The sequence below is a fragment of the Prinia subflava genome, chromosome Z, assembly GCF_021018805.1.
Source record: "Prinia subflava isolate CZ2003 ecotype Zambia chromosome Z, Cam_Psub_1.2, whole genome shotgun sequence".
Lineage (NCBI taxonomy): Eukaryota > Metazoa > Chordata > Aves > Passeriformes > Cisticolidae > Prinia > Prinia subflava.
In genome coordinates, this window is record NC_086283.1 from 65,588,642 (window position 1) to 65,611,207 (window position 22,566).

At 42.3% G+C, this 22,566-nt stretch overlaps 1 protein-coding gene across 2 annotated transcripts in view; it reads right to left on the reverse strand.

Annotated features, from left to right (window-relative positions):
- LPAR1 (lysophosphatidic acid receptor 1) overlaps positions 1–19,655 on the reverse strand; it is a 72,094-nt gene extending 52,439 nt beyond the window's left edge. The window contains exon 1 of one of the 2 annotated variants that reach the window (XM_063422057.1): positions 19,558–19,655. The gene's annotated coding sequence lies outside the window, so the exon portion shown is untranslated. Of the gene's footprint in view, positions 1–18,933; positions 19,068–19,557 lie in introns of those variants that run through there. The other variant, XM_063422058.1, reaches the window with a different exon arrangement.
- Positions 19,656–22,566: the final 2,911 nt, after the last annotated feature.

Here is a 22,566-nt window from a genome sequence, read left to right on the forward strand (position 1 = left end):
GATTTCATCCACTGGAAACTGACAATGTCTATCTTGTCATTTTACTCCTAAAAGCTGAATTTCCTGGGCAGATCCCTTGATCTCACTTCACCAAAAATCAGGACACCACCAAAGCATTCTGAACAACAGTGAGCAAATTTTATCCATTTAATGAGACTCCCCACCATCTCCCCCATCAAATTTCTGATGTCTCAGCAAAGAGACTATAATTTCTCTTGCCTCAGCAGATGCACTAGCAGTTTGGAAGCTAGCACAAAATTAACAGTCCTGGTTAAACTTTGATGATAGGGTGTGTTTGAATACACATATTTAACAGAGCAAATTCTGCACATGGATTGGTATCATTTATTACCTATTACTGGGGCTATTACCTGACACCTTTTTCCAGAAAGCAGGACAAAGAATGTCATCACATCCACTATCTATTACCATGGCAATGAGTACTGAACTAGATCTTGTACATAACATTGATTAAATGCGTTCAATAGTGGTGACTGCAACTAATCAGCACACCTTCAGACCAGCTACTGTCTTAAGTTACAATGTAAGATGCAACCAAAGTAAGTATTCTATTACCATTTTCATATGCTGTTAAAACCAGGTGTGATAGTGTTCTTTACCTCTTCCATGACATATCCCTGATAACTCCCTTCAATAGATATCTTCTGCTCATGGGCCATAAAGGTCTCACTGCATGACATAAAATTACATCATCTTATTGTGAGATGCTCTGCCTAGGGGGAGGAACCAAGCATTCCTACCTGGATATAATCTGAAGAACAGAACACTAGAGCATCTACCACTGGATTCCCAGAGCTCGACAACCACCACTGGAGAAGGACCAGACTTTACCACAGGAGCACCACTTCAACAGAACCACATCCACCATTTAACTGGACTGCTATCACTGCCCTGACAACCAGGTGTCAGGTTGTATTCTGACTCTAGCTTAAGCCAGTGTTTTCTGCCTTTATCTCAATTTTCCTATTAAATTGTAGATCTGACTTGGAACCTCTCAGTGGTTTGCTATCAAACTGGTACAACTACCAACAAAATTACACAAGTTACACCTGTTCCTACATCACATGCAACACCTCCATCGCCCCAGTGAAGACCAGTTCTGCGAATATGTCCACCCACAAAGCTTTCCTGTCTGCTGTTTCTGATGACTAGCTGGACTGCTTGAAAACACTACAGAGCTACAGCTTTTTGCCCATTTGGAAGCTCTTCATAAGAACTAATAAATTCACTGTGAAAATGGATTTGTGAAGTATTACTGAGGGGTCATGGAAGTCTGGGAAGGGAGTGCCAAAAACGAGGGACAAGTTCACCATGTTTCCTGTGCTGGCTGCACCATCAACCTCCCTGAAAACAGTCCCTGCCAGTAAAGCCAGACATTTCTTGAGTCTAACTCACTGTCTAAAAAAATAGAATGGAATTTGCTAACATATGAAAAGGTTAAGACACAACATTGGAAATCTCTACCTTGCAAATATTGAAATAAAAACAAAACAAAACAAAACCCCAGAGTAAAACATACCTGACTCTGCCCTTTTCCAGTATCAAGAGTGACAAAAGTTGCATAACAGTTACAACCAGCCCTAAGATATTGGCCAGACTTTTAGGTTTAAGAATAAAAATCAAAGACAGACGGAAGGTACAACCAAACTGAGCTTATTTGTTCACTTCTGCAGAAGAAACTGAGACCCTCACAGGAAACAAGGTGACTTCTTCATGCTGCTGTTGGACTAGCATGCTATATAGGGGTAAAACCTCTTACATATGCACTGAAGACAGCCAATAACTATACAGAATAAAAGATGCTTATATAAATATTACCTCATCCTCAAAACACAGTGCATATATTTACCAAAACCACGACTGGAGATCAATTTATATCTTGAAATATTTTTCCATCAAATTCCTGTCCCTGTGGAGGAATCCCCTATGGACCTCATAATTTCTTTGCAGTTGTCCATAATTAATTCACTTTGACATTAAATGTCAATTCCTTGCAGATATTTTTTAAGAGATCAGAATTTCCTTTCACAGCCTGAGAATGTTAATCCAACAGCATCAATTTCTATTCAGACCACTTCTGCTCACAGAACTCCTTCTGATGAAGCATTGCTCTGTTTCAGCACAAACATATCCAGAGCAACTATTAAAAAGGATCATTTTCCAACCTGACACGAAAAAGGAAAAACATAGGAACTGGCTAAACAAAATATCATTAAGACTTGGAAAGGAGGGAAGGAGACCTGCAACAAGAATAATGGACTGTTTTAAATGTTTCACTGCCATCAATAAATGACTTATCAATAATAAATAAACTGGAAACTTCAAGGGATAGTTGAGTTGGTTGGCCCAAACCTCAGAACTTGTTGGTACTAAACCCTCTCTCCTGACCTCACTCTTTGGCTGTATGTAGCACAATATTTTGTAGACGATCTGCAGAAGCACATCCAGAGCTGCAGTCACAGGATGTCCTGTGCATCGGGGACGGATCACAGGAGGGCTGTCAGTGAGGCCAGCTGAGACAGCCTCCTGCCTAGGCACTGAGAGAGAACAGAACAGCCTCCAGCGAGACCACCAGACAGCAAGTGCCATCACTACCCAGCACTTGATCTCCAGCATGCCACCTGACCCATCTCAAAATTTCAGGGGACGCCAGGGTAAAATGGCATGGACAGCCAAGCAGATCAAATCACAAAAATGGCAGTATGCTCTTCTGGTCATTAAAAACCACCTTCCTTTTATCCCACGCACATAATCTGTTTATGGCTGTTCTCAGGGTTGGGCGTGTTTTTGTTGTTGTTGTTGTGGCTTGGTTCTTTGTTTGTTTTGGGGTTTTTCTGGTTGGTTTTGTGTGTGTGTGTGTGTGTGTATGTGTAGGATTTATTTTTTCTTTGCTTTCTGTAATCTGAGCACTCAGGACTTTGACAACCAGAAAAACAGGACAAAAATCTCTCCCAATTACAGATCAAACCCAACCACCGAACATGTCAAAACAGGTAATGCCTACATCACTGCTGCCCCTTCAGAACGACCATGCCCTGAACAATTGTCTTGGAAGTGATTCAGTGTTACAAAGATACAACAAAGAGTCAGGGATTTTATTACCACTATGGTTCGATGTAATACATCTACTTTTGTGTTGGTATGATGCCTGCTTTGATTGCAGTTTGTCAGCCAAGGCACACATTCAGTGTAATATTAAGTGCAACGGACACCTTTAGCCATGAACAGCGTTAAAAACAGGACAGCAGCATGTTTAGCTGTGTATCAGGTTGCAGATTGCTTTACTGAAACAGCATCAGCTGGCCAGAGCACTCAGCTTTTATCTAAGCAAACCAAAACAAAATAACAGACAACATCTTGGAAAATTTAACTTCAAGATGCCCAGGTACCTGAAAAGGATCCAACAAAAAAAAAAAACAAATGAAAGCAAACAAAACAAACATGAGAGCTCACTTAAAGGTCAAACTAAAATGCAGACGTCCCAAAGTATATTCCTAACCAGAAAAAAAAAAAAAAGAAGAAGAAACTTAAGTTTCCTATCTACCATCCTGCCTTCCACCAAATCACACCTCTACACTTCAAAGGTGCTGCTGCAGGGAACTTTGCAACTTCGTGGGACTTAAAGAGGCTTCCAGTTTGCATTACCTCAGTCTTTACTTTCAAAATTCAGCTGTTAGCCTTTCTTAGGTAAGGAAAAAAGATGAAGATTTCAGTAGCAGTCTGAGGCAGAAATTTATTCCCATAAAAATTTTAAAAACTTCCCTTAGATTCAGTAGGACTCTTCCACAACACAAGGTTCCACAAAGGTCTCAAATCTAAGTCATTTGCATTCACAGTGCAGTCTGTGCTCCAAACAAAAAAAATAATTACATCAGTCAAACCTTTTTGAATAGAAGCTCTGTGGCTAATTTGAGGAAGATCATTGTTCTGGCCTCACTAATACAAGTACTATAAGATTGCTGCTAAGGCTTCCCATGACAGACTAGAGCCTGCAAATTCAGCAAAGATGCCCCAGGTGGAGCCCCCTTAACCATGCTAAATAGTTTCATGAACTCTGCCAGAGGGAGTGTTGTGTGAAACTGTCCTTTTTCCCCCCTGTAAGATTAGGGAGCTATCTGCCAGCTAATAATTTATCATGCACTGAATTAATTTCCAACAATAAAATAGTACCATCATGCAGTTGCACTCCCTCAGAGAAATAATAGGCTGTCACAAAGAACATGGTTCAGCAAAGATACCTTCACAGTGATCCCACCAAGGAAAGGTGGAAGATCCTGCCCACACCCCCAAACAAAAGCAGAAAAGCAATTTGAACATATAAAAGGACAAAAACCTCTCTTGAAGACCCAGATTTCAATGAAAATAACCAAATAAACCAGTTGAGAGTATAATAACCTCAAGCTTTTATCGTGCAGGGAAATCTTTTCCATATGCCACTCTAATTTGCCTTCTGAGGATGACAAAAATAGATCGACCACCATCATGCACTGGGTTCCACCAAAGGGCAGGCAGTTCAAGAGCCTGTAATTAAACTACACATGTTTACCTTTCTCCTTTACCTGCTCTGAGGTTCAGCCCCAAATGATCTTAAGTGAGTAGATTGTTCCCAAAATTACAAGATGTTCTTTCAGGAATTGTTTTTGCCTTGGAGTTAGTGGGTTTTTTTGGTTTTTTGGAGGGAGAAGAAAATGTCACATTTTATTAAGTGACAGAAAGCATACTTTGAAAGGACAAACCCATAGGGTTTGACATTGTAACCTGTGAAATCATGAACACGTTCACCCTAAGTCCTGTCAGTTATTATACAAACTGGACTCACATCAGCAGCAGGCTAATCCACGAGGGATACAGCAACACATCAGGTTTCTCTGCACACTGGTGAAAAGGAATTTACCAAAATAAAGAGGAAAAAAAAAAGAAGAGACACACTCCTAATTTTCTATTAACATCTTAGCTTTTTTCTTGCTAAAACTGTAATGACTTTTCTCTCCAAAACTGAATCATATTCCTTTCTAAATACACGATAGCTTTTTCTCTGCTAAAGATTGAGGCACTTAATCTCATTTGCAGTCAGATAAAACTTCCACTTATTTTATATAGTTGTCTTTTTCCAGAATCCTTTCCATACTTCCCTGACCTAGGTCAGTTTGCACCATCCTGTGCAATTCTCTCACTCGCTAAACCTCCTTTCCTGATTATTTCCATATTGTCTCTATTCCACACCCATCTCTTGGGGAGCATTTTGTTGCTGTTTTTTAAACCCAAAATGATATCTCATTTTCACTTGAAGCCTCCTACTTCTCTGAAAGGCTGAGTTTTGTCTGAAAACTCAAAAAAAATCTGCATGGCTTCCTCAGTTTTCTCATTTCCTCTTTGAAGCTGGCACCTCAGGTTTGTCTTCCCATTACTATCCAGCAACCCTGGAATTATTTCAGTCATTACCTAGCTTCACCTAATGACTTCTGAAAGTGCTCCCTTGCTGGGAATTGCTTGGAGATGATTGTTCCTTTGCCACTCATTAAGGCTGGAGAATCTCTTCCCACTCTCTGGGGGAAAAGAGTGAGCACCTGCCTGAATGCAAGGGATGTTGGCTGGTAGACGCATGTCTCTTGGGATGTATTAGGAGCCTCTTCAACACAATGAACAGGCCAATGTAAAATAATCCCACCAAACACACAAAAATTGCTTTAAAACAGCTCTATTAGCCACAGCACCATCTTCAAGAAACAACTGTAGCAGCAGCTCTACACTGTTTTTTAATTAGTAAGTATTTTTATTGCTAAGGTATCTCTGAAAGTGAATTTTTAATTTTTGCATTTTGAGTAAAAGCAACATGATCTAGGAAGACTCCAGAATAATAATTCATGCAATCACTTGATTTCAACATTATATCACTGCTTTAGTCTTCCAGAATCGCAAGAAAATAAATAGGAAAAATGCAGCTAGACACCAACTCCGGGAGAATAATGCCCATCTGCTCAGGTTTATGCAAACAAGTCACTACAATACAGCTGTTCTCTCATGGCACAAACACAATGAAGCTGCTGTCATACGACTGTATTTTCAAAATACACTTTCATCACACTGACACCTCTAGTACCGATTACTTCTAATCGGTAAGAAGTAATCTAACAAAAGAAGTAATTTCAAAACAGTTTCTGAAACTCTTTTAAATTTGTTTATTTCTACTGACAGACATGAAATTTGATGTAGTCAACTAAGAGGCAGAAAAGTTCAAAGTAAACCATGGATAGCTCATCATTTAAGATACATTATTAACTGTTGCCAGCATTAAGTGCACATGTGTGTACAAAAGAATCAAGTATGGCTCGTGCTTTTGTCCTCTTCTATTATTTAAAAAAAAAAAAGAAAAAAAAAGAAAAAGAGAGTGACAGAACAAGAAGATGCTCATTAAAATTATTCTGAACACTGGAATTGAAAGGGTAGTGGACAGAATTTAGCTCTAAATACATTCTCATGACTATTTTGCTTAGTAATCAATATAATTAAAGAAGAAAACAGTGGACAAAGACTTTTGTATCAACTTTATTAATGACATAGCCACAGGGATAGAGTGGACCCTTAGCAAATTTGCAGATGACACCAAGGTCATTGGTGCTGTTGACACACCTAATGGAGGGATACCATCCAGGGGGACCTGGACAAGTTTGAGAAATGAGCCCATGGGAATCTCATGAGGTTAAACAAGGCCAGTGGCAAGGTGCAGCATCTGGGTCAGGGCACTCCCAGTATCAGTCCCCAGGCCAGGGAATGAACAAATCAAGAGAAGCCCTGTGAGAAGGACTGGGGGTTGCTGGTGGTGGCCATGAGCACTCACAGCCCAGAAGGCCAAATGTGTCCTGGGCTGCATCCAAAGCAGGGTGGGCAGCAAGGGACAGAGAGCATTCTGCTCCACCTGGAGCACTGCATCCAGGTCTGGGGTCCCAGCTCAGGAAGGACATGGACCTGTTAGACTGAGTCCAGAAAAGGCCACCAAGATGTTTGGAGTGATGGAGCACCTCTCCTATAGGAAAAGTCTGAGGGAATTGGGATTGTTCAGCCTGGAAAAGAGAAGGCTGCAGGGTGACCTAATTGCAGCCTACCAGTACCTGAAGGGACCCTGCAAGAAACACAGAGAGGGACTTTTGACACGAACATGTAGAGACAGGACAAGGGGAAATGGCTTCAAACCAACAGAGAGGAGCTTTAGATTTGATGTTGGGAAGAAGTCCTTTACTGTGAGGGTGGTAAGACACTGGCACAGGTTGCCCAGGGAAGGTGTGGATGCCCAATCGTTGGAAGTGTTTAAGGTCAGGTTGGATGGGGCTTTGAGCAACCTGGTCTAGGGAAAGTGCCCCTGTCCATGGCAGCCAGCCTGGAACTAGATGATCTTTAAGGTCCCTTCCAAGACATTTTATGATTATGGTTCTAGCAATGTATAAATCACCATGTCAGGAAATGGGACGCTTTTCTCCAACTATCACTCCCCAGCAGAAAAAGCAACAAGAACTTTATCTTCTAAACAACTTAGAAAAAAAATAGTATTAGTTTCCAATAAGAAATAACAAAGCAATATACAATTCAAGACTTGCATGGATCAGCAACAGTGACTCCATTTGTAAACCCCACCTTTTCTTTTAAACTCAGAAAAGCAGTAATAGGCAGACACTCTTCTAAAAAAAAGTTTGTACTTAAACATTCAGGCAATATCCTTTTGCTAGATAAAAAAACCATCTGGATGATAACAAAATGTCACAATTCTCTAAGCAGCTTTGAGGGGGGCCAGCCTTAAAATGAATACTTCCTTTTTACCCCACATCCACAAAACAGATGTTCAATCTTCAGGCAGAATAAACCACCACACAGTACAATGACCAGGAAATGCTGAAGCCAAAGAAGTTCACAGTCAAGCAGGCCAAACCCCAGATCCCAAATTACAAAGGCATCATCTCAATATAGATCTACATGCACCATGACCAATGATACACAAACAGGAGTTTAATTTACTTTATCTGAAATAGAAATTTTCCACTTATTCCCCCCACTCCTGAAAATACATTGAAGATTTAAATATATTAAAGAAGGCAATAACTTAATGTGGTTCAAGTCACCACCAAAGCAGACACAGGAACTATTTATCAACCCCTCAAACCAGAAATAACAGTCAGGCTCCTTCAGAAATATTTATGCAAGATCTGCATTGGTTCAACTGACTGTTCTGCAGACACTTTCTGCAGTGCTGTATTTTGCAAAGTTATCCTGAAAGAAGTTTTAAAGAACTTAGAGTTAACAATAAGAAAGAATTCTCTTAATGACAGGATTTAAATTCCCTATTCTCATGTCACTGCTCTTTCCCAAGGCCACAAACAAACTTATCTGATGGACAGCAGTGACCCAGAAATAAGATCTTACCTTTGATCTTGTCAAAATGAAGGGGGAGCAAACCCAGTAGCTCAAGACAACAAAAATCCTGATGTTGACAAATGAAGGTAATTACTTCTACTCCATCATGCAAGTATCTGGTGTGCTCAGAACAATACACCCAGAATTTGTGAATCCCTGATGTAAAATTGGGGCTGGTTACTAATTTCTTGGCAGAGGTCGACAGGGCTTCCTAGTCCTTATAGTCTGCATCATGCTCCCTGCTGTCTTCAGTATGCCAACTCAATTGGTTGGACTTTTTGTGGAACGGTTTTTATGGATGATCGAGAAGCAGCACACTCCCCAGAATACCCTGGGAACAGCAGCAGCAGCTGTCAGAGATGCTTGGTAGAGAACTGCATCATAGTACTGGGTTTTGGCCTGGGGAAGCTTATGCTGATCATTCTATGAATTCAATATTTATAAATGCAAAGCACTACTGAAATATGCGCTGAAAGGAGAGATAGGAAGAAAACACCAGACTTCACCACCTTTCCCTCCGACCCTTCCCCTTTCAATCATCAAGTTTAAAGCAACTTAAGTTGCTGCTTATCTGAACAAGCAGGTAAATACAGAGTATTAGCTCACAGCTTGACTAATTCACTTTAAGAATTGACTTGGATTAACTATGAGTTGTGTTTAGCAGACAAGCTCTCGGTGCATACAAGAGGTCATATGAATTAAGTAGGCTGTTGTAAATTCACACCATACTTCAGTGATTATACAGCTTCTCTGACTAGGTCCTCAATATATAAAATGCCCAACAGAAACAACAAATATTTCAATCAGAATTATTTGAGAGATGCCACAAATTCAAGTGAAAACAGAAATCCAAGAGGCAGAATGGAGTTGATGTAAAACCAGAACAAAACAAAACCCCCTTATCTTCTAACACATATGATGACAGAAAGGTTAGTGTCCCAGCACTATCTAGTCCAAGCACTATCTAGTCTGCCTCACCATTTTTTAGATAAACTCCTTTTACATCTCTTTTAAAGAGTAAGAAAGGCAAAAAAACAATTCTATTGGACAAAAGCACAACTGAATATCCATGGATTATTCTCAAAGAAAAAAGAAAATGAAAACCAACTAGTAGTTTGCCTCCAGCTCTTCTGTTAGAACTTGGTGCACATTTAGCATGGGTACAAACTTTAAACACATACGCACTTCAAAGCCTCCTTCAGACAGTTTTGTAACAAAAGCGTAAGCCATAAAGCATTACTTGGGAACCGCTAAGACTCTTTTTGTGACCGCACAAATAAACTAAAAAGTTCAAGGGATCCAGGCCACAAAAGGAGAATGTACTGAAATCCACCCACAAACCAGATTTTTTAGGCATCCCACAATTGCTCACACCAGCTGTGTCCATGACACTAAAGCCTGAGGCCCATGCACAGCTACTCTCATCCCTGACACAGCCCACTTAGGCATGCCAGGCCTGATTTTCAGCCTCCTGCTACTGAAGAGCCTCTCTTACACTAAGGTCAGCCAACCTTACATTTCCCCTCTTCTCCACTCTCAGGAGATCCCACCTGGACTATTGCATCCAGCTCTGGATCTCTGAACAGAAAAAAGAGTGAGTGCAGAGGGGGCCGTAGAAATGATCAGAGGGCTGAAACACCTCTCTTATGAAGACAGGCTGAGGGTGGGGTTGCTCAGCCTGGAGAAGTCAAAGTTCTGGAAAGACCTTATAGCACCTTATAGTACCTAAAGAAGGCTTATAAAAAAAGCTGGAAAGGGACAAGGGTATGTAGTGATAGGACAGGGGGTAACTGACCCAGAAAGAGGGTATATATCATTGAATATTAAGAATAAATCATTTACTGTGAGTCATGAGACACTGGAACAGGTTGCCCAGAGAAGCTGTGGATACCTCAATCCCTGGAACTGTTCAAAGTTATGCTGCACAATGCTTTGAGCAACCTGGTCTAGTGGAAGGTGTTCCTGCCTGTAGCAGGGCCTTGGGAGCCTTTTCCAACCCAAATCATCCTGTGACTCTCTATAAAAATGCACTATATGCTGGCAGAATGGGCAGTGTTTTGGAGAAACCCAAAGCCTACAACTTGGTCAGCTGCTGCCCTCAGACTTGCAGCAGCCTTCTTCCAAGAATATTCAGTCCAGTGAGCAACACTGCCAGGTGAGAAGGAAGAGTAAAGCACCATAAGTGACCAAATCCTCAAAGTTTCCCGCTACAGCAATATTGGCACCCCCCCCTCTAGCGGAGACACAGCCTACACAAACAAGCAGCAGATGACACTTGCAGGGTCTTGGGAGGAAAGCTGGTCAAACCACAAGAGGAACAGCCAGAGGGATATACAGAACATAGAATGACTTCTGGCCCAGTTGCTGGAGGCAGATGCATGGTGAGTGCACATGCGGGTTTCCCACCAACCAAGAAATGTCACCTCATCTTGGGAGCTCCAAGAAGAATCAGTGTTTTCCCCTTCTTCTTTCGCATATGAAACACGAAGGACCAGGCTGTGGCTTCTTTGCCAAAGCTGTTCCTGCACTTTTGTGCCACTCTTCTGAGAGAAAAAGTAACTGTTTTCACACCAAAATTATACCAAAGATCCCCTCACAGAGTATTCATAGCACGTTAGGAACAACGTAGAAAGAAGAACTGAAAAAGCTGTAAACAAGTCTCTAAAACAGAAATTTGTCATAAAAATCTGGGCAACATGATTGCAAGAAACTTTGTGTAAGAGATGTTGGAGATGGAAATATGCAGGATCATGGCATAAATGTTTGCTCAGGCATATTATTTTAAATGCGTTTATGTTTTCTACAATCGTGTAACTCCCCTCTGTCATCAGATTGTCATCAGTTTACACATTCCCTCCTGAATTTTCTCCGCTAGGCTGAACCTCCTAGGATGCTTTTGCATGTGAAACTTAAGCAATCCAAAGCGGGAAACAGAAACACACTGTACTTCTTGGAGGAGCAGGCACTAACCCATGCTAGTCCTATCAACTGTTTTCAAAATTGAATAATTCTGGAGACCGATTTTTAGTCTATTCACTAAATACCAGGATTGGTGAGATTACAGTAATACTCTGAAGTGTCAGTTTCCAGTCCCACAAGCATAGGCTTTTGGAATAGGACACTGTAACCACTGTAAACAAGAGGCTAAAAGACATGGGGAGCAAACACTAATTCAGAAAAGTCTTCTTTTGTTTGCAAGGCTTCTGTGCAGGGAAATATACTGCTCTGAGGTAAAATTTTCAGTAGTTCCATCAAAAGATTTAGGAGGAGCAAAACAATCCTGATATGTTGCTAGCCACGTTGGGACAGCTCTCAAGCCCTGTGCAGAAACCGTGCCCAGAGCAGCTCAAAGACACCTGGCATGTTTCCACAGAATTGCTCTCCATGTATGACACATTCTGGGTGGGACAGCAAGGAAAAGGACAGACAGAAAGACCGATAAACTTGAGACATCTATAATGGTATCTATCAAGTACAAGTCACATTCAAGATGATACTCCTTGAATGCTGGGTACCTATCCACACATCCATTTCTCTGAAGTTGTTTGTCCCACTGCAGTATCTCAGGAAAACAATTGGTGAATTCCATTTCCTTGACAAGAGGAATGAAGGGGCAGTGACCTATTGATGCACTGGACTTGTGTCTGAGGGAATGTAGCAACAAACAGGGAGACGCATGGATAGAAATGGCTGGAAATCCCAATGAATTCTTCACTGAAAGCCCAGGCTTTGCTCCTCCACCAAATCTAATGCTTACGTGGATGGTTAACATATGCTCAAACACCACTCCTAGTACATCCCAGTGTTACTGTGGCATGTAGGACAACAGGCTCTTACTAGTTGTCTGGTTGATCCTGACAGGACAGAAATGCCTGGAGACATTCTCACATGGATGTAGGGAATGTTCAAGTTGTTCTCCTGTACAGATGATTTGCCAATACAACACACAACACCCTAGCAGGGCTGTGTACCCATTTGCAAAGACACCTTCCAAGTGCACTGGTCAGTGACAAACAACACAGTATTAATACAGACCTTACTGTGCTTTACTCCCCTTTGGGACTGACAAGCTTATCATTATCAGTCTGAGTGTATGCTTCTCTGACATTCCCTTACAAATTCCCAAATGCTTTTTTTACTTCAATGATTAGTTTTATATATTCAAAGTTAGCATGCAGCTACAGAAATGTGCTATGAAGTTTACTCCTATAAGCACAACCTTAGGCAGGATAGCCAAATTTCCCCTTTACATCCTACATTACGGCTTCACTACTACATGAAGCCCTTCCCACTGCAACTCATAAGAGGACTGTACATATCTTGTAAAACTACTGATCCAGTCTCTACAGACAATCACTGAAAACACACCTGTCACAATAGGCATTGAAACCACAACTCAATTATGCACAAAAGTGCACAATTTACTTCTATGAACTGGAGTATCAATGAAAGAGCTCAGAAGTGTGAAGATAGAGAACATCCGGCACACATACATGCTGCCACCCTTTGCTACTTCATATTTGGTTACAAGTAACACAACCATGAAACCTTGAGAACTCTAGGACCCAAGAAGTGACACCACTGTTGCACTAAGAGATTGTAAAAAAACCACAGTAACCACAAGAAAAAAGATCTCACCAAGAGAGTCAGTGAGCACCTAATGCATACACACAAATCAAAAAAAATCTGACCACAGTAATGACCACCCAGTGCAAGGCAATGTTCAGGGCCAAGGTGACCTTATCCAGACACTGCCACTGGCTTGAGGTACTAACCTGCAGTCCTCCACCAAGGTCTCCTGCCACCAGCCACCAACTAGCAGCAGCAGGTGCCACTCTAACAATTTGCTTCTCCTTGACCCAAAGCAGCAGGAGGGTAGGAGTGCTCACACTACTGGCCCTCTGTGCTGTGAGCTGAAGGGACGGTGACTGTTGAACTGGTGGCATCTCCAGCACCTTCCAGCCCTCCTTCAGCCCTTCCACCTCACTTGATGCCAGCAAAGCTGATTCAGAATTGAGTAGCAAACAAACTTGAGCTTTCCTCTGCACAAACGCCCTGGCTGTGGACACCCACATCCTGGCTCCAGGAAGCATGCTGCCCTTCCCACATCGCAGCTGTGCAATGCCACCCCAGTTCCCTAGCTCTCAGCAAGCAGCAGCAGCTCAAGGCTTCATGACATTGTCTGGCAGATGTGACAACCACAAGAAGTCAAAACCAGACGGCACTATCAAAGACTAAACATTTAGTGAAATCCAGTGGCTACAGACCCTTTATCAATACCCCTTCACAACAGAAAAAACAACACTTGCCACACTTGAAATCTATGTAGATAAGAAAGCTTGAGAGTTTATCAATCTTTTTTCTTTCTTACAAACACCCACCTGAAGTATAACCACTTAAAAACAGGTGGGACCTGCAGAGCATCTCTCTTGACTCCCTGGATTCCAGTAACTCTTTGCTAGCTTTCACATTCAGCTCACTTCTATTAAATAATCACCCACTTACTGAAAGAAGATGTAGATTTCTCTATGCTGTAAACATTCAATACTCATCCGACATTTTTTTGCTGTAGCTAATTTCTTCTTAATAAAAAGTGGATACTACTATAAGCATACTTTTCCACTCAGGGTGAAAACAATCATCCTCAAATGGCAAAAAAAAACTTCTAAGAAAAACTTCTCCCATAAGTAATGTACCAGCACTCTTTCATATTTGCCATACATACTCTAAAAAGATGGGGAGGAGAGAGGGAAAGGGGCTTGCAATGAAAAACAGTATGCATTGCCTTTGCCAGGTTTTTACCACTCTTACAATCTCCAGCATTCTGTACAGAAAGATCTCGCCTTTGATGTCAATCCAATGCTTTCAGGCTTGCTCCTGCAAGCACTGCAATATGCAATATATTTTCTAGTTGGCAAAGAAATGGATGTACTGCATAAAGTGCCTGTGAAATCCATCCTACTCCAAAGGTCACTGTGGCATGTAAATTCCTACAGAAAAGCCAGAATGGTCTGTAATATGGTGACATGAGGCCTACACTGAACTGAGGATTATCATATATGACTATCAAACCCACAGACTTTTTTTCAGCAGTTTCAAAAATCCACTTCAGGAGGTGTTTGCCTCTTAGTCACAGTCAGAAGTAAACCCAGAAAGATAAAACTGGGCTCTCATATTTATCACCTTTGTATTTTTAAAAAGAAAATGAGAGGACATCCAAATTTTCTCTAGAGTATATCACATGGAAGACCAAAAAACCAGCAGTTCCAATGCCTGTCAAGTTAAAGAAATCTAAAATAAAGATAATTCAGTTGGTACAAAAATCTACATACGGTTCTCAGCAATACAGTATCTGTACTCCCAAAATACGCTTCCTTCTAAAAGAGATCCAGCCTGCCCACTTTTGCAACTGAAGGCGTTTCTTGTGCCACTGATCCACACCGCCTACCATCAACACAGCAGCAGAACACACTGCAATGTGTGAGTGGGAAACAGCAAGGCACAACACTTTGCTCCTGTTTCCCCAGCACGACCAGCAGCCATGCCATTATCTATCACAAAGTCCACCAGCACAAATCCTCGAGGCACTTGGAAAGCAAAACACTCTGCACACACCCCAGGCCAGAGCCCTCTCCAAGCTATTTATCCTGGGAGTGGCTTGAGGAGGAGGGATGTGGTTCCTTCCCCATCTTGGGCTGTGCTGCTGGCAGGGGCAGGCATGCCTTACCCAGACTCCTAGAACCACAGCAGCCCTGCAAGTCTGTGGCTGTTTTTGCCTGCCACAGGGCAAAGGGGGAAGATTCACTTTCTTTTTAAGAAGAACTACTTCTTTACTTCTTGGGTAAATGCACCAGTGATCTCCTCTTTGTGTGCACTAACCTAATTGCCTACAGTACCTGGGTCAGGAAAGAGACAGATCCAGTAGGAAATAGGTAAAGGACTGAAAAAAACATGGTCAACAAACTATTCCAGGCTGTGCCATCAGGACATTCTAGATACTTTGCACTAATCCAAGCAAGGCTGTTGTTCCTCTGCAGAGAAATACAATGCCTTAACCATCTCAAAGTTCTTTGTCACGAATATGTAAGAGAAATGTCATGGTCATGGAGTTGCCGTGTAAGATACTATCTAAACCAGCTCCAGTACACAGGCTCTTTTCTGTTCTGGTGCTCAGTGTTGCACAAATAGAAACAGTACTTTCAACAGTTGAGACACCGGTCATGAAAAAATGAAAATTGATCCTAGAGCGTAACCTTCAGCCAAACAATTACCAAGACTTTGCAAGCCAGGTGTGCTGTTAATCAGCTTGGGAGTATGGAAAGAGTGTCAGGCAGTCAAGAAACATCAATGGAGGAGAGAAGGAGAGGTCTGGGTACACAAAGACAGGCACTTCTCAGAATTCTCCTCTACTATCAACAAAAACCAAACCAAGGCACCAGACATTCAGACATTCACTGTCATATGCACCAGTACATCACTGGAAGTGCAAGAACGCGCAGGCAAGGCTTCTACATGTTTTAAAGAAACTGAGCTTGAAATATAAATGAAGAAAACCAAAATTCAAGTTCCCTGCCATGTAAGTAGAAAAGTAGCTCTCACTTCATTGACAAAACTTTCTTCTGCCCTGGGAATAATTTTGTATTTCTGTCAAAGCAACACGTTAGCCTCACACCTAATCCAAAGTCATTCAGAGCCAATACAGATTTTGCCATTGGCATCTATGGCCCGTGGATGGGCCTTAAGCTTTTGCTCTAGCTATGAAGAAAAACACATGGGGGAAAACATGGAGTGTGTAAGTTCAGCCCTAATACAGCGCTGCTGGGCAGCACCACATCTCTGTAGTATCAACTTGTGACACCTGGAAGAGAATAGTCAAAAACACATCAGATGCAAAACAACCACTGCCAGTTGAAGCCATTACTGCCTCAAGCACCTCACAATCAAACATTTCTGCACACCAGCAGATTTCACGATCCCAGCATCTCTGCAGGGATAATTCTTCCTTCAAATTATCAAAACTCCTAAGGCAACAAATGAGGACCATATTTAAACTGAAAGCAATCTTAAAGAAAAGGACATGGGAAGATGGAAAATGAAAAGACACACTTAATTTTCTCAAAAGTTGGATTTCTTTCTACCTTACTGAACTGATAGAAAAAATAATACAGCCCATTGTGAAAGATGAAGCAGTGAAATGCACAATATATAAAGAACTAATCTACTAACAAAAGATGCCAGAGGGCTGAAATATTGATTGCTCTATCCATCTTTCAGTAAAACAGTTAAATGCATCTTTCCCCTGGCATTATGTGTAACAGCCATGAATTTAAGCTGACTTTAAATATCTCTTAAATTACATGTACTTTCCTTTCTGAAAGGAAGGAAATTGCACTTATGTAGCAAATTCTAATTTTGTGAGGGAAACAGTATGAAACCGACAACTGCCTCACAGTACCTGTTCCCACTCTCAAATTCCTCCCTGTATCCTTGAGCATCACCAAGACCAGAAGTGACGGCCTGTGAAGAGTTCCCCACTCAGCCTTCACAGCAAAAGGGCTGCACACAATTTTCCTCTGCATCGATTTGATTAAAAAAGCCAGATACACAGCAACAGTGCTCAGTAAGTGCTGGCAGGTCACCACCTAGAGGTGCTCAAAGCCAGCTCTTCTGACATCTAGAGAAGGCAGCTCACCTCTGAGAGAGATCAGATTGCTGGGTACTCAAAGCAAAGATGGTGGTGGTCTCCCAAAGGAATAAACTGCTCAGAAGAATTACTTGCCTTTTGATTTAAACCTCTGAATATGAGACAAAGCAAGCTCAATATGGAGAGGCCATTGAGAAACAGCTAACTATCCATTAAGGTGTTATTAAGGGTTCATCACAGTGATACCAAAGTGAATCCCATGTAAGTACAAAGCGGAGCAAAACACTTTCTTCAACAACCTCTCCTGGATTCCCCAAAGAGTTCAACTGAGTGACACAATAAGACCAAGTTAAAGACAAATCTTTTTTCTAATTTTTAAGCAGAGAAGGGATTATATTTTAGTCACAATCTTCCAGAGCTACTGATGAAAACCACATGACCATAAAGTATTTTTGCTCACAGTGATAAGATGCTCTGTTACTCACACGTGGAATTCACATATTAAAGCTGGGTACGCAGTGTAGCGTTACTTTAATTTTGCATTTTCCATGTGTTTCGTCTCAAAAGCCATTTAACCTTTTGACCCTCAATATTTGTTTTGAAGAGCGGAGGAAGAGAAAGCAGACACCAGCCAATGTTTTCCTCTCTTCAACCAGCACTGCTACTGCAAAGTTCTCAGAACAAGGTTTACAGCCGCCAATGGTCTAACTACTGCAATCTGTAATAGGAAGTGTTAAAGACAACACCACACTGGTCATACAGCAGTGCTTCTCAGTACCCCTGAGTAACATTTCCTTGGTTATTTGCCATACAAAAAGGAAAACAACTACCGCTCATGTACAACTGCACAGGATGAGGCAGTGTCAATTTATTCTGGAGCAAAACAGCGTTTAATTTGGTGTGGTTAATATTTAATAAAGACAACAGTAAAACACAGACCTATCAAGTTGCTTTGTAAGTCCGAGCACATATCAGTTAAGGAAAAACATGTGGCACGCCTATAGCCAGTAATAGCAAGCTGCAGGGCAGAGCTTCACTTACGCCTGTGCACACAGAGTATTGCTTCAGTCGACTGCTGGAATTGCCAGAAATATTATTTTAGTACTGCAGTATGGCCCATCGCACAAGAGTAACACACAGCCCTGGCCGCCAAATTGAAACATGACTCCCTGACCTGAGAGTGATTCATTTTAGACCAAACGGTAAAACACACCAAACCTGAGCTAGCATGCAAAAACTTTCTTTGAAAAGATAAAGAGTTGCAGCAGTTCTTAGCAGTAAAAAGATTTGCAGCTACCCCAATTTCCCCACATTTTGAGAACACAAGTTGCCTACAGGATCTCCCTCAAGTTATTTTGCCTTGAAACTTCAAAAAAACCACCCCAATATAACAAAACCCAAACAAACAAGCAAACAACTACAATTAAAAATAAATAAATAAATAAAAAGCACAGAAAACCAACTCAAACCTGGAGCAAAGAAGGATGCGGAAAAAAAAAGAAGAAAGAGGGGATTTAGGCAGCTTTTAACACTCACAGACATGAAATCATGAAGGTGTGAGCTTGTTTCACAGATATATCCCCAAGAAAATTGACATTCCAACATTTTTGTGATAATGAAAACTTTTCACATATTTCCATAGGAAGCAGTTTTTTGGTATGGTTCCTACTGAGGAGTTATTTAAAAAGAACATAGGAAAAGAAGTGAGAGGAAGAAACTTGGTCCCTCTGGTTCCACCTCGTCTTCTCACTTCAGTTTGCTAACGGCTTTTGTCCTCTAGTTTCCCTCCTGTTCCCCCCGCTCCCGGTCTTTCTTTAATAAATCACACCCTCATGCTTCTCATTCATCTTCTCCCTGTCCTTTACCTTTGCTAACACCATGGTAACACCGACACCACTCCCATCCCACTTGAGCAGGCTCTTCGTCCGAAGGACCGAGGAAGTCGGGAGACAGAGGTGGCAACCATTTTTTTTTTTTTTTTTAATCTAGGACTTTTTCCACTACCTTAATTTGGTATAAATAAATCCAAAGAGATTTCGGGAGGAAAGAGGTGAGGGGAAAAAAAAAAAAAAAAAAAAAAAAAAAAAAAAAAAAAAAAAAAAAAAAAAAAAAAAAAAAGAGTTCAGACCCTAAGTCCTGTCCTTGTTCCTTAATCAAACAAGTGCCCATCACTTATTCCAGGCCAGCCCCGGAGACGTAAGTTCAGCAGGAATAGCAGCCTGACCCGACGCCTCGAACCCACTCGAGCCCATTCCGAAGGAGCCCCTGGCCGGAGAAGGCCCCCGCAAGGCGCGCCGCCCCGCACAGCACTGCGCGCGGCGGGACTTGGACCAGGTTCGGAAACACGAGAGAAAAAGCCAAAGAGAGGAGGGAGAAGGGCGCCGTGCCCGCGGAGCCCTCGGGGAACGGGGAGCGGGCACCTTTCCGCGGGCGAGGATGGTGGGAGCCCCCTCCCCGCTCCGCCCCCGGGCCCGCCGCGCTGCGCTTACCTGCGGGGGCTGCGCGGGCACGGCTGGAGGGAGCGCGGCGCCGCCGCCGCCGGCGCGCACAGAGGGAGGGAGGGAGGGAGGGAGGAGGGGAGAGAAGGAGGGAAGGAGGGAAGGAGGCAGGAATGAGGGGTGGGACGGGGAGGGACAGAGCAGAACGGAGTGAAGCGGAGCGGGGCGGCAAGGCACGGGACGGGGAGGGGACGGGCCGGGCCGGGCCGGGCTCCCTCCGCCCCCGCTCCGCCTGCGCGGCTCCGCCGGGCGGGGCCCAGGTGTGCCCGCCCCGCCCGGCCCCGGGGCCCACGCGTGCCCGGCTTGCGGCCGCTCAGCCGCCCCAAGGCGCCTTGGCCGGCCTTGGGACGGGGCGGTGGGGTTCGGGCTGCGGGGCGGTGCTGTGAAGGTGTTTCTGGAGCAGCCAGTTCTTGTCCTGTGAAACTTCCGAACCTCTTGCAGATGTCGGGACCCCCAGTCATAGGAACAGTCAATTTGCAGGTCCACCCAGCACTCATCCTTGGAATATGTAGTTTTCCAGATTAGAAGAATTATTTTATCATACAAAGCCAGGTTCAAATTACTTCTTCTTCCTCACCACGTGCCCCTCATAAGTTTTTACTGTGAAATAGTCTGACTTAATTGATTTGCTGGAGCATGTAGAGGACACTTTTGCATGCACATGCATCAAGTGAAAAGATACGTTGCAGAACGCTTAGAGTTCAGTAGCTGAAATGGCTAAGCCTGTTTAACCCCTGTAGTGAGATTTCTAAGGAGGTTACCTACAGCTGTACAAGACATCAGTGCCTCCAGCAGCCCAGAAGCCTGTTATGAAGCACCAAACAAACCCATTTAGAGCACTCCTATTTCTCAAGGAACCAGAAAGCATCAGAGACAATTCTCAAGTCTGATCTTTGCTTGTGTGTCATCAACTCAGTAATGCAATGTCTACTATAGCTACTGGCAATATCTGCTGCACCAAGATATGGTTATTAACAAAGTTTTTGGCATCAGTGACAGCAGGTCTCTTGCTGTCATGGCTTTCTCTTTAGGAAGAAGTGGACACCACACAGACCTTGTTTTTGTACTCAGCATCGTAATTTTGCACTGAGACTACACTTCAACATGCTGAGAAGTTTTAAGTATTCACCAGGCTTGTAACTTTGGGAAGTGCTGGATTTCATCTTCTACCCCTTCAAAGCAAGCTACCAAGTGTTTGCAGGAGGTGACCAGAAAGTATGTTCTGTTACAATCTCTTATAGATGGTTTAGCATCTATACACCAGTTATGGAGGCAGGTCAGTAGTTTTCTCACCTATGCACAGGCCACATCTGGGCTGGACAAGGGCAGTCTTGAATGGTGTGCTCAAACTGCAAGTGCCCTCCCCTGGTGGTAGAAAAGGGATGACATACAGGAATCACTGATTAGAGAGCAGGTCTTCAGAATGCAAAATTGGTTCGTTCAGTCCTGTGGCAGTATATCTGCTGTAGCTTCATTACAAACCAGGTTTTACTCATCTTTTGGGGACACAAACTGCCTGTACATGTCTGTCCTGTCCCCAGCCAGTTGCCCAGATACCACTATAAGAACCAAGATTAACTTGAAAGGAACCAAAGCTTCTAGCAAAGGGTGATCTGACAAGATTTACATCTCCGTGGGAGAGACCTATAACCTCAGGCATGCAGAGTCTTCTTCAGTAGGACAGTGCTTGCTGCTAAGAGCTGCTACATCTGCAAACTGGAAATCACCGCTGCTTGGCATCCCTATGGTAACTCAAAAATTGCTGGTTAGGATGTCCCTCTGCACCAACTCTAGCTACTGATTCCTGAAGGAAAACAGCAGAAAACAGCAGTCCTGAACTCATGGGAAAAGGCTGATCTGTGCATCAGATGGAATTATGTGAAGGTAAAATGATAGCAAGCACTTTAAAGAAAACTATTTTGAGTCCATTTTCAGCAAACTGATGCAGTTAAAGCAGCAATGTTTTTTCAGTTTTTGTTTTCTGTTAGTGACTTCAGGCATGCTCGCTCAGTCCTGAAATATTGACTTGTCATTTATTCAAGGATAATGTCATCAATTCTCAGTCAGTCACTCTTGCTCTAAATAGAAAATATAAGGAATAATCAGTAAATCTTACAAACAGGCAAATATTGAAGGTCCAGGGAAGATCACATGTTTAAAGAATATAACTGCTATGAGACTTGGCTGTGGTACTCTGTGGTCTGAGATGTTTATGTAATCACACACAGATGTACTGAATTGCATTAGATAGGGAAGTAGTTTTCACATCCTTCAGTCTGGAAAAACTTCTGTTTCCAGGACAAACCATGTAAGTTCCATGTGCTCAATTTAGTAAATTGGTTCAAATCATAAGTATGCTTAACATGAGAAGACATTGATATATTTAATTCTCAGCATTCATACAGTTTCAACTGAGTGGCTGCAAGATTAGTCATACAAACCCAGAAAAGTTAAATGGCTAATTCCTCTTTAATCTAGGCCTGGAAAGTACCTCTGGTGTTTTTAATTAAAAAAAAAAAAATTCTGGGAATTTACGCTTAAGTTATCTCTTCACTCTGTCACTTCTCTATGCAGCATACTCTGGTGTGGGTAGCAATGGATAATTTCATTTTGGATTGGAAATGTGATGAAATTTTCAGTGCAATGGATGCTTTGAATGAAACATTCTATGAGGTCACTACTAATTCCTGTGGAAAAAAATGGTATGTTTCAGCACTATCTGAGATAGGAATAATTAGAGACCTTGAACAGTATTTTCACTTTTTATTTCAGCTTTTGTTTCTTACAGTCCCACCATTTGTAGTAGATTGCTAAAGCATGTGTACATTACAAAGAACAGCTCCAACAATTCACAAAGGATAAAGCACTCTCTGGAGTTCGACTTTTTGCTCATTTGTTATATACATACTCTCTGAAGCCTAGTGCTGGCATGCTGGGCATCTCTGTTCAGAACAGGATGCAGAGGAGTCTGAGCAAATAATATTACCTACAGTTAGAAAA